A 12,673-nucleotide genomic window follows, 5' to 3' on the forward strand; every position below is an offset into this window, starting at 1 on the left:
GTTAGCTGTCTCTTAAAACCTACCAGTTTCTGTGTCTTAGATTATTTTTTTTCAGTCAAATCATAATGATCACTTGTAATCATAGGATCAACCAGGATAACCCCTCTCATCTTAGAATAAAAACAGTCTTGTTGTTAGTTTCCAAGTGAATGAAATTACAGCTTGCACATTTGCAATTGTTATTATTATTATTATTCTACAAAGTCATTTAATTACTCCTGAAGGACAGGAATATATTCTTCAGTAACTGATACTGCCACTGAAATTTCTCATTCTGTGTACTAAAGGCACCAGTGAAGATAATAAATGGGAACAGTCCCAAGACCAGATTGCTTTTCTGATAATCTAACATTCAATGTAACTTTTTTTTTTCTATTTCTGTGTGATTTTTTTTTTCTGCTAGTCAATTCTTTATTCATTTTAACAATCAATGTATAAACCCTGATTTTCTCTGCATTAAATGATAATTTCCCATGAGGACTTTATATTAGAGGGTCTGCTTAAATTTAGGTGATTAACATGGAGGCATTACATTTGTCTGAGAAGAGTGACATGGTTTAACATTTGGTAAACGATGTTGATCTTACGCAACTTTCAATCATGTACAATTATTTTGTCTTTCTCATTTTGTTTCTCAGTTGTTTCTGAATATCAGTCAAACTACTGGACTTGTAGTAGCTTAGACATTTTGCTTTCCTTTTTTCTTTCCCCACACATACTTCTGACTGAGTAGTACTAAGCTTGCTGTTCATTATTCTGAGGTTGCAACCTCTCCATTGAATGATTAATTGAAAATTTCCTACCAGAATTCTATAAATACCTCAGTTAATGCATTATCTTGCCCTTCAGTTTTATCCAAGTAAACTCACTTTTACACATTTTGTAGTCATTCCTATTACCCTGTCTTTAGATAGCTATTTTTCTGCAATTCTAAATTGCTTAGCAAAGAACAGTTCACATATGCTTATGATCATTTGAATTTCTGACTTTGATTTATGTAACTCATTGATCCTTTATTCCTATCTTTATAGATATTTTTTACTCACTCGTAAAATACTGTCTTTTCTGCTTAATTATCCAAGCAGACTGTCAGCTTTCCAATTTTCTCTTTTCTTTGCAAAGGCTCAAAATATTGCACTTTTATTTAGACCTTTGGATTCTTCTTTAAAGTTTATTAATTATTTTCCTAGTTTTTCTGTCTGCCATACTAAAATCTAAATCTGCATTTTGATGTTTCTGTTTTGGCTGCCAATTTGAAATGAAATTTCTCAGCTCAGGATTCCTAGATCAAATATTGTACCTACTTTTCACAACATCTTCAGTGTTTACCAGAACTACACAAGTGACTAATTCATTTATAAATTTTCTGCATATTCATATCCAAGCATCTCTGAGAGTTACCATTGTGGATTGATACAGATAAGAAGATAAATGTTAAGAAGTCAGTAGGAATTCTGTGGAAAAATAACAGTGCTTTATATATCACGCGTAACCTTATGTAGAAGTCTCCATTCTCCAGCTCTGATGTAGGAGGAGTATTAGTACATCCCCGTGAAGTCTTCCCATTGTGTGTGTTTTTACTAAGGTCAGTGTTATCTTTATTTAATCACTCTGTTTTCTTTGTTTTGTTTTGTTTGTTTGTTTTTGTTTTTTGTTTTTTCTTAATCTTTGCTGAATTGTATATGAAATAAATCATTTAGACAATTTGCATAATAACAATCTAGAACTTTGTTGATTAGGAAATTTCAGTAGGGTACAGCATTTGGGTTTGGTTTAGGTAGAAGATTAATAGCATTCTTAAGGGGTGGTTCACCTTGACTTATTCTACCAAGCAACTTCAAAAATCTTGCAGGACTTTGAGACATCTACTAAAGTAAGGCCTATCTTTTGGTCAAAATCTTGAAATAGAGGTTCTCAGTCTGTTTTTGGAAGGAGTTGTAATAAAATGCTGGATATTTTTCAACATGTCTTTAAAAAAAATTGATGTCTCCAGTCTTTTGGTGTTTGTAAATACAAATACTTCTGTCCATCCATTTTCAGATGGATGGAACCAAGCAAGGGAAAAAATAATTCATATCAAAACTTTGAACTTCTTGTTAAGATGAAATATTGTTCTGTAGTATGTTGTATAAAATGTGTAATTATGAAATACTTGAAGTACTATGAAATGGAACTACTGAAGTTTTCTCTGAAGATATACCAAACATACACAAAACAGTATGTGTATTTATAACATACAGTTAAAAAAAACAGTTGGTAATATACAGCTTCTGCCCTGTAGCTTTCTCAAATTTCTTACTTGGCTTCAAAACAACTTTTTATTTATTTATTTATTTATTTTAAGATTTGAAAGTCTTCTAAAAAAATTACTGAAATACCCATTTTCCTACAGTGGTCATGGTTATTCTACTTTATTCTACCTTACTATATAAGCACTACTATCATATCTCAGTACAGTAGAGAATATTATTGCTACTGCAATAAGTGATTTATTAGTTATCATTGTTAAGATACACAGATAGTTTACTAGTAATTTTTACACTGGCAGAAAGAGTAGCAGATCTCTTCAAGACACTTCAGCACAATTGTAAAAAGCCTGTAATAAGGAATTGATTTTCAAAGAAGTTATTACAGCTGTAGCTTTTTCATTGTATCAGTAGGTACAAACTAAGATCTGTCCTTACAGTGTGCAACTAATATACCAACACTCTGCATTTTATCTTTCAACTGGGGGCTATATAGAAAGATTTTCTACTAGGAAGAAAAAACTGTAACCCTAAATAAAACAGCCTTTTCCTCCTACTTGAACTGATGCAGCTGGTATTAACTTCCTTTTAAGCTAAGAACTCAACCTTCTTAGGTATTTGTGATGCAGAAGCACATCAATACAATTTCTGTAAATCTCTGCTTGCATTAAAAAAACAAACAAACAAACGGGAAAAAAAACAAACAAACACCACCACCAAAAAAAAAAAAAGCAGAATTTGCTTTGTGCAGTATGTTACTCATTTTGCAAAACTGATGTTTCTGTAAGACCACAACACTACCTGTCATTTAGCTAGAAATTTTAACCGTAACAGTTTTGCAGTTTCAAGTGAGTTTTCTGGTCACACTGTTTTGGTGGGTCTTTACATAGTCTTCTGTTACCAGAAAACATTAGTTGATGACCTTGATGACCTTTACGTATTGGTCTTTACTAAAATAAATCAACAAACTGATACTAGAAAAGCAGGTATTCTCTTAATTCTGCTATCCAAGGGACAGCAGTTAATTTGCACTGTGAAGGTGATCATTACTTCAAACATTTCCTAAGTCAACAGAAATGTTCCAAGAGATCTGTGCAGTCTGAGTTAATATTTTAAGTTTGTGAGCTTAAGCAGTAATTCTTTTACTTACTTTAAAGCAAACTTAAAGAATTATAATTTTTTGTATATTTGTTTATAGATCATGCAAGTTTCAAGGTTGCATAGTTATTGTTACTTTTTGTCTTTAATATTCTGTGTAATTACAAATTAACAGTTTTGTTTCTCAACAAAGAGGTATCAAGAAACAAAGACTTTATTAGGTGTTGCACTGTTAATGGTTTTGTTTATGTAGACCATATATAATGTTCTAATGCAGTTGTATCTTTCTCTAGTCTTTGTCATCTAACCTTCAATTTGCCTATATAGACTGAAGATACACTCAAGTCTTTGTTATTTGTTCATGTTTTATTACTGAAACTGTTACTGGAACTGTATTGAAGATATCACGGCACAAGTATATAGGAAGAGAGTGGTTATCTCTATAAGCAGGCTGTTCATTCTGTTCTTATTCCAAGATTTTTATTAGATAGTAGTCAATAAAATATTCATATTATCTGTTCTTCAACCTGTGGCAAAATCTACACTGCTGGCCCCTCTGAGAGCTGACATTAAGCTGTCTTGGCCTGCCTGCCACTGAAGTCTACCTGTACAGTTACCAGGTCTCAAGTAAAGCTCAGATTAGTGATTGAGACTCCACTCCTGCATACACTAAATGTATCTGATGACTTCTGTGTGTATGAATAGTCACATGCACTCAGAGCTCAGCCTGTTTGAACATACGGATTTTAATAAATACCTAATCTTTGTTAGGGGCTAAGGACAATGGATGATGTAAAAGTTTGTGTTGTACTTCAACTCTCTTCAGCTTATAATGTTTGAAATGAGACTTTGGGTTTGTCCCATATCTGTTAGCCCCTCTTAAACAATTGATTAGAAAACCCCAGGATAGCATCCTAATTCAAAAATCAAGAGAAAGTGGATTCTCCTGTTAGATCCCTGGAAAAAAGTGTTTTTTGAATTTACTCAACTAATGCCTGATAATTCAAGTTTCAAATGCAAATGTTCTAATCGGTGAGTTAAGAGCTTTGCAGTGTCGTATTTTGTTGCTATTATATACTTATTTAGGAAGGGAGGTGGATAGAATTACAGGCTGAGATCAAACACAACTTCTCATCTATTTGCTAATGAACGTAGTCAGAGTTGTTAAAGTCAAATAGCCTGCTAGAAGGTGGCAAGGACAAGCTTTATGATCTCTGAATTTAAATTTGAGCAAGATTCATCAATTCAGTTGTCCTGTGAAATTGCTTCAGGTACTACTTACTGTAGGATTCTTATGGGGTCAAGGTACCAGTCTCTGCCATTGCAGTTCATGCATCCAGGATGGCTGGGAAGCTTGACCTTGAACTTTGAGGTAGCCTGCAACTCAGAGTGTTCTGTAACACCCACTTGTGTGTAACTGTGCAGTGAAGGATTGAACATGACATGCAGTTGTGTATTTGAGAAGACTAGACAAATGAAAATAACTGACTGTGCAATGAAGAACAGGCTGTGTCCTAGTGATGATTATAATTAAGCATTAATGACCCTTTATTAGTTAAGGAGAAAGTTTTAGCACTGTTTTCTCTACCAAAAGATCTTTTTAATATACCCTGATACCTGACTCAATCTAATAAGTAATTTTATGTGTAATAAATCAAACAGTGATATAATTTCATTTCTGTTGAGAGCTTAGTATCTGCAATTTTACTTAATATTTAATGAAATATTCTACTATATTAACAACAAAAATATAATTTTAAATATTAATATACAATATTAAAAAATATATATATAATATTATTTGGAGGTATTAAACAATATCAAGTTGCATTGAAAGATTACCAGACATTTTCAGACATTCTCCATTGCAAGTCAAAGCAGATGAAGTAGCAAAGGTATACTAAGAAACTGATTGCTTATGAATTTTAGCAAACTAAAAAAGATTAACTCAAAAGTTCATAGTATTTCAATGATTTAAATTGAAAGACTTTAAAATGGAGAAGGGAAGTTGCAACTGAACTACTCAGTCACCTTCAGTGCTTTGGTTCCACTGCATCATTTAGTGCTAGCAGCGGAACCTTTTATTTTAAATGAACATTTTCGTTCAGTCCTTTCTGTCTCAGGTTACAACATCAGAGACCTAGATTCTCTCCATGTTTCAAAAAGCAAACACATTTTTCTTCCTTGCATCCTGGGTTTATACAGTCTATCTGGAATATGGCTCAAAGATGAGGAGAGAAACAAGCCTGCATTGAGGATGACTTTCTTGACCACTTGCGTGTTAAACTTACACGTTTGGGGAGATAGAGCAGTGAACATCAGCACTGTCTTTGTGGAAGATATTAGTATATATGCAGAAATGGGATGACACTAGCTAAATAAATTATTCTTCAGAATAATGAAGCCTCTAAGAGGTGCCTGAGATAACTTATCAGCTACAGACTCCTGAGCAGGGAGTATAGCCTTGTGTTTGGTCTAACCTGAACTTAAGCAAGTGTGTAGAGTAACATTATTTTAACTGTGTTTTGCAGACTGGATCGTGGCCATTGCAAGCTGCATGCTGAGTGAAGAAGTCCAGATTCCTATTGGTGTTTTCGTCTAAAGATCTAGGTAGGTGACTTAATATAAAAGTAATTATTCCAAATGGAAATTTTGTATCAAAATGTTATTTACATGTTTCTATGAGATGAATCATTCTCCTGCTTTGAACTAGGGATATAGATTACTGGTAGTCTTTTGTGAAATTCAGTAAAAAAAAGTCGTGTAATTCAGAGCAAGTATTTTGAGTAAATGATTTTATAAGAGCTCCATTCTCTTCTATTTTTGGTAGCCTGTCAGGCTAAAATCAAGGCTGCCAAAAGGTTGTGCCACTAACTACTTGTGGCTCTGATATAGTGAAGCATCCGTTTTAAGAGAAAAGCCTGAGCTCACATTGTACTTCTCAGTTACTCTCTTGCCTGAATAGATGCTGTAGATTTCATAATACTTTTCTGTCACCTACCTGAACATTGGGTATGTTTATACCTATTTATATTATCTGCTATTTATGAAGAGAAATTCAGTCTTGGGAAAATACCATGAATTCTTTTGCTCTTGTAGCTACATTGTCTTACAGGATGCTTGCAGGTGTCCAAAATGTCCATTTTGATTCTGTTTGATATTTACAGTCATGTTCCCTCACTGAGATATTAAAAGTTGAATTTAACAGACTTCTGAGTGTATATTCTCAGAGGATGTGATTTTTAGCCTCCTGTAACCAAGGATGTTTGGTTCTTAGAAATTTCCTTTTGCTCTACAGTTCACTGATTTGATAATTTAGGGCTATATATGCCTTCATCTCGTCTATCCTTTCATTAAATTTCTGTTGTCATTCTAACCACACTAGTACAAAAAGAACTGGGATTAGGAGTCAGAACTGCCACAGATAGTATTTGGGTTCTGTCAAGAAGAATATTAAATAAATACTACAGGGCTTTGGAAAGAATGCTGTCTTTAGGATGAAAGGAAATGTATTTTATCTTCAAATGTCTTTGAGCTAAAGGATAAACCAGAGGTAAAGAAGATTTTATCTTCCTTTCTCTTTCACCCTGTTCCCCTAACATGCCTGGACAGTCAGAGGTCTTGTATATGAGGGGTTGCTTACTGCTCTTTCACTTGTGGTGTTTCATGGTACGTGTTTCATAACATGGCAGGAAGATACAAGAAGGAAGTAACTCCATTGTTATTTTACACCAATAAATGAAAAAAAAAAAGAAAAAAAAAAAAAACCACAGAAGACTACAAAAGTACTTGAGTACTTGTTCCCCATTCACGGTAAGCCATGTTGAGCAGCATTTGGTCCTGCTTAGTATGGAAAGAAATGAAAAGAGATGTTTCTAATGAAACAAGGAACAATTGTTTCATAATATTCTATTGAGAGACTGGATCTTTTCCACAGCCCAAATCAAGATTTAACAGCTGACAATCTCTACTGAATGCTGAGTTTGTGCTCCGACAGTATTGGGTTTGGGTTTTCCCTCTTACCGTGGTTTTGAAACAGACAACAATCTTTACTAAACTGTGGTGGTTTTGATTTCTTTTTCTGGGGGGAAGGGGAAGAGTGAAGGGGGAAAGAAGGGTTGTTTGTTTGTATTTGCTTTTTAATTTCTGTTCACATTAAGTAAAAGCTTGTGCCATGGACAGTCATGCCTTATAATGCACAATTTGCCTGCAGTGCAGAGGTAACTTTCCTCTCTGTTTTCACAGCTTCCCTTGCCTTACTGTTAGCAATTGCTAAAACACGGGTACATTGTCAATGGCAAACAAGGTGGCAACATGAGGTCTTGAGTGGCACAATATAAATAAGGAAAATTATTCAAATATGATCTGAAGATTATTAATGTGATTAGTTATTTACAACAAGTAACTCTACCTTGAATGTTTGCTTTTGTCTTTTCTTAACGAATACATTACATTAATAGACTAATACATGGAATTTTCACAGATGCTGCACCATCTCTACGGCAATGAAGAGGTGTTTCTAAAAAAGTTTTTTGTGTGTGTGTGTGTGTGTTTCTTTCTTAGGGGAACTTTAAAATAGTTACCTTCATAATACTTCCACTATTTGTTTTAGATAGAACAAAGCAATCAACCTAAGTAATGGTAGAATGTTATTTTCCAAACAATTTCTTAACCCAGAGTAGACTATAATGAATATTTTGGAAAGTAAGCATGAAATTGTTCATCCTGCAGACTTATTTATCCATTCAATTTTTGCTGCAAGATCTAAGTTCCAATAAATATAAAACTGTCTGGGTAAAGCAGCAATATCTGAAACCAGAGAGTAATAAGACTAATAAATATGTCTGCTGCAAATGTGCCCTTATCACTTTCCCAAGAATCTGTATCTTTGCAGTAAGAGAAGAGAAACAGCATGTCATTTTTAGGATCCAATCATTAGCTTGCTCTTCTGTTGAATAGGACATATCATTTAAAAATCCAAACTCTTCATGAGTGTTTTGGGAATATCATGACCAGAGGTGCATTTTTGAATGATCTGTTTTAACTCACTATTCCCTCCTCAGCTTGTTCTTTAACAGCTTCAGCAGCATAAAAGATTTCGTTAAGTGCCACAGTGAATGAAAAATAGAGCTAATTATATTTTGACTCTCAGCCAGCCACATTAGAAAAGAAGGTAGGATAAAATCCTTCTTTTCAATTTGTTTGAGTGAGGATGTGAGATCTGAGCAGAATTGCTTATACCAGGTGGCAAACTGAGTGTGTAGGGATGCACTGGGATGTGCACTCCCAGCACGAGCTCCTAACCAGCACATTATCCTGGTCAGCTCCACTGCCGTGGATCCTCTAAGCATATCACTAAGCTAGAAACATCTCTTAATTTCTTTTGCACAGCTATACTAATAATCTGTGCCTATATAAGGGCTTTGGTATTTAGGTAGTGATAGAGAAAGTAGATCTATAATTACACATATCTGACAAGCTGTGCTTCCAACATCTGCCATATAATTTAGATAAACAGAGTTTTGTAATGGTCTACAAGGAGCTCATATTTAAACAAGGAGCATAGTACAAGTCTTTTGTGATCTGTTTCTAAAACTCAGAATGATTTCTGATTTTAGCTTCCTTGGCTACCTTCTGAAGTCAACGCTTGTCTTGGAAAGATTCAGCTCCTAAGCAGGGTGGAGGAATGGAAATAATCCATCATGTATTTCTACAAATTTCTTACTAAGGCTCAGAGCCTGAGCTGAAAGAATGAGTCCCATTCCTCAGTGCCTAACTTTAAACATGACAATGCTTCTTATATTTACAATTAAATAGTTAAATCATTTAGTTGCAAACTGTAGAGCAGTGGGAAGTTTTAGCAAGAAGAGGTAGTTCCATAACAACTTGCCTGCCTCCCCCAGTCACTGAACAAATACAGTTGTCTGTCCTGGATTGAACTAGGTATGGGAGTAAGGAATCATCACAGTCATGCCTGCTTGGTTCCTACAAAGAGGTGAGACCAGCTGAGGCCTAAGATTAGGTCTTTAGAAGTATTGCTATCATTGTAGACAGGTGAACTGAAGAGATTTCTGTAAAGTGGGCCATCAACCTAACTACAAGATACTTGTCTTGCACTGAAGGGGTTAGATTTACCATACATAACCAGTCTTTCCTTTTGTTTGGGTATATATATATATGTTTTGTTTTCAGTCCTGTGGTTACAGAGTACAAACCTTGCTCCCATTGCTTTAGAGTAGTTGTGATAAATCTGTATTCTTACCATTACTTGGGCTGTGCTCAATTTGGTCTTTGGGGACTGGCACGTTCCTCTGGGAATAGTCACTATTTGACAAAGAAATTGTACACAGAGATTGCAGTTCCTTAATGATAGAGAACAGAAGGAAAGAATTAGTCTCTGAATAATTGGAGGATCTACCATGAATTTAAAAAAAAAAAAAAAAAAAAAAAGAATGAAGAAATGTTATTGCTAGAAGAGGAAAAAATATTGCAGGAAAGAGATAAAGAACAGGTAACAGGGAGCTCCTGGGAGATGTGAAAGGAGAAATTAGCCTTATGGAAGGGGAAAAAAAAGAGTGTGAAATTACATCTTGAAACAGTCAGGTTTTTAAGATACGGACAAAATGTTTTTACAACATTCAGAACCAGAAGAAAGCAATGAAAATGTAGATGGGAGACATTGGAAAGGAAAGAAGACAGAAGCTGGAATAATCCAGACAGCCTTCATTAAAATGTAAGGCTGACCAAAGTGGAGAAAGTTGTCTTGCTAATTCAGTAAAACTACTATTTCAGCAGTGTATTATGGGATATTCAAGGAACTAATTCTGCCAGCCTTGCTCAGTTTCTTGCTTATGTGTGGTCCCACTGGTTTTGGTATAAGTATATGTGGAGTAACGTACTATACATGTCTGACAGAGTGATCCTAAGATTTTTAAAAGTCTGTTCTCAAAAATACCTGCAATGAATTTTTATTTAAAATACTCTGTCTGGAGTGTTTGTTAAATATATTAAAAGAACTTCTAAGTTTATTCCTGCACAAGCACATAAACTTCAAATACTATACAATAACGATAACCAGAAGACAAGAGATCATTACTGAAGGGAATGATAATTGCCATGAAAATTAATGCATTCAGCTATATAGTCAGTTTATTGAGTCCACTGCTCCCTGAAGCTGAAGCAGTAAAAAACTCTCAATTAACTCTGTGGAATCAGATTTTTAAAAGCTAGAAACACCTGCCCACATGACTTTGGCCATGAGTTTAGTCAAAGTATATAAACATTTTCATTTCCCTGCTTTAAATATGCAGGTGCAGACCACACTATAGGCTCATTTGTTGACTTCTTTCTACGGCCAGCCTCTATTAAGCATGATGTCACAGTAGCCTCTGTTTGGTATAATCAGTAATAGAATGTGTGTCATCACTAATCTGTTTTTATTTTGTTGTTCTTTTTGAGCTTAATATGAGAAGTACATTTTAGAGTGCAAGTGTTAAGTTTCTTTAAGCAGTGTCTTCGAAATAAGTTGATGCTCTTAGTTCAGCTCCTAGCAGACTCAGCTGTCCATCATTATAATGATCAGTCACTGTTATCCATTATTAAATCTCTTTATGGACATCATGGATTGAAAGGTAAAAGATAGGATTACTCTTATTCCTAGAAGAATCTCCCCTGCCTCAGAACTGAGGAATGGTGCAACGGAAGAAAATAAAATGGTTTGACCTATTTCCAAGCCTTCTTTTTGCAGGATAAATAAAGCTGCTGCAGCTAGAACCTGAACTTTCATGTTACTCATGCCTTTGAGCCACAGCTCAGATTCATTCAAAAGTCTTGAAGAAAAATGTGGAAATTTTAACTTTAAAACCCAACAATTTATTTCCTCACATCTATCATGCATAAGTCTTTTTCTGTCTATCTAGTAGAATAATCCACACTAAAAAGGGTGCTACATGAAAATGTCATTGTATGTAAATATTCTTAATTTCACATACTGTTCCTTATTAACTGTGCAAACTTTTAGAGGGACAGTTATTCCGAGTTGCTGGAGTGGACTCCATCCTGAGGGATTATTTTCTAAAGAGAAAATTTGGAGCCATGTTTTTGCAGGTGATGTGAAACATCTGCTTCTGTTTGAATTTCCAGAGCCTAAAATAAAACAAGCCCAAGTCTAATCTATGAAAACACAGGCAACAGGGAGGTCAATAAATGTTTACATTTATGCAAATTGTAAAGAGTTTGGTTCCACCTGCTTAGGAACCTCAAAAAATAAAAGCCTGCTGGTAGAAAGAGCTGACCCAGTAGGAGGAGATGTTTTACAACTCTTTATTTTTCACTCTACTGCCTAGATTTAAGATCTGAAAATGCATATTCCCACATTTATTGAAAGTTCAGCTGTATAGCAAGCAACTTTCTCAGTGCTGGGGGAAGGGAGGAATCTGGCAATGAAATGGAGATACCTGTGTGCAGGGGCTGTCTTGCATTTTGAATCATGCATGTGACTCTTGTATATCATTTTATTTATGCTTAAAGTAATACAGAGTGCAAAGAAGTGATACGTAACTAGGGTTCTAATCTTTCTAAAAGTAGAGGTCTCATATCACTACTGCTGACCTTGCATGTTTAAGTATCTGCATAATTTACCAGTATCTTGACTATTTATAACAGCTGATCAGTCAAATTATTGACAAGGTAATACTGGTTGCTTTATGCTAACTTATTCTTTTAGCCTATTTCTCCTTCTAAGAGGCTTTTAAAATGTATTTCGTTTCAGAAAAACGGAATCAAATGTACCCTTGAAAGGCTTGCTTATTTCCACTAACTTTATTCTCTTAAATAGAATAAATAATTAAATACTGAGGTGGGCCACTCACGGTTCCTCCAATCCTGCTCCGCACTGGTGCAACAAGCTGGAGTTACAGGAACATATGTTAGGTACAATTAGAAGGGGTTCTTGTAATCACCAATATTCTTCCCTAATTTTGGGATAATCTTTGAAGATTTTTTTCTCCAGTTTTGTATGTGGATGAGAAAAAGTGTTTTCTTACCCTCTCATTCAACAGCTTTGACAGCATCCCTGACTGATCTGACCGATGACTGAGAATCTCTGAGAATACCTGCATTAACAGCTCTTCTGCCTAGAAATGAGAATGAGAAATTAGGTCCAACCCATGCCGGGGTCTTACCATGCTTATTTTATTTACATGTACTTATAAAAGTAGAAAAGGCAATTTGATCTCATTAAGTTGTCTGTTAGAATTTGATGTTTGGTGATCTTTTGAGTTGTTAGATATAACTGTTTCTGGAGGATCGAATGAGAAATAGTATGTATG

General features: G+C 34.8%; 1 long non-coding RNA gene across 1 annotated transcript in view; it reads left to right on the forward strand.

Annotated features, from left to right (window-relative positions):
* Positions 1-5,661: 5,661 nt before the first annotated feature.
* Positions 5,662-12,673, forward strand: part of LOC310890810 — a 60,560-nt gene continuing 53,548 nt past the window's right edge. The window contains exon 1 of the long non-coding RNA XR_014577311.1: positions 5,662-5,954. This is a non-coding gene — a long non-coding RNA (uncharacterized lncRNA). The remainder of the gene's footprint in view (positions 5,955-12,673) is intronic.

The sequence above is a fragment of the Anser anser genome (assembly GCF_964211835.1).
Source record: "Anser anser genome assembly, contig: HAP1_SCAFFOLD_282, whole genome shotgun sequence".
Lineage (NCBI taxonomy): Eukaryota > Metazoa > Chordata > Aves > Anseriformes > Anatidae > Anser > Anser anser.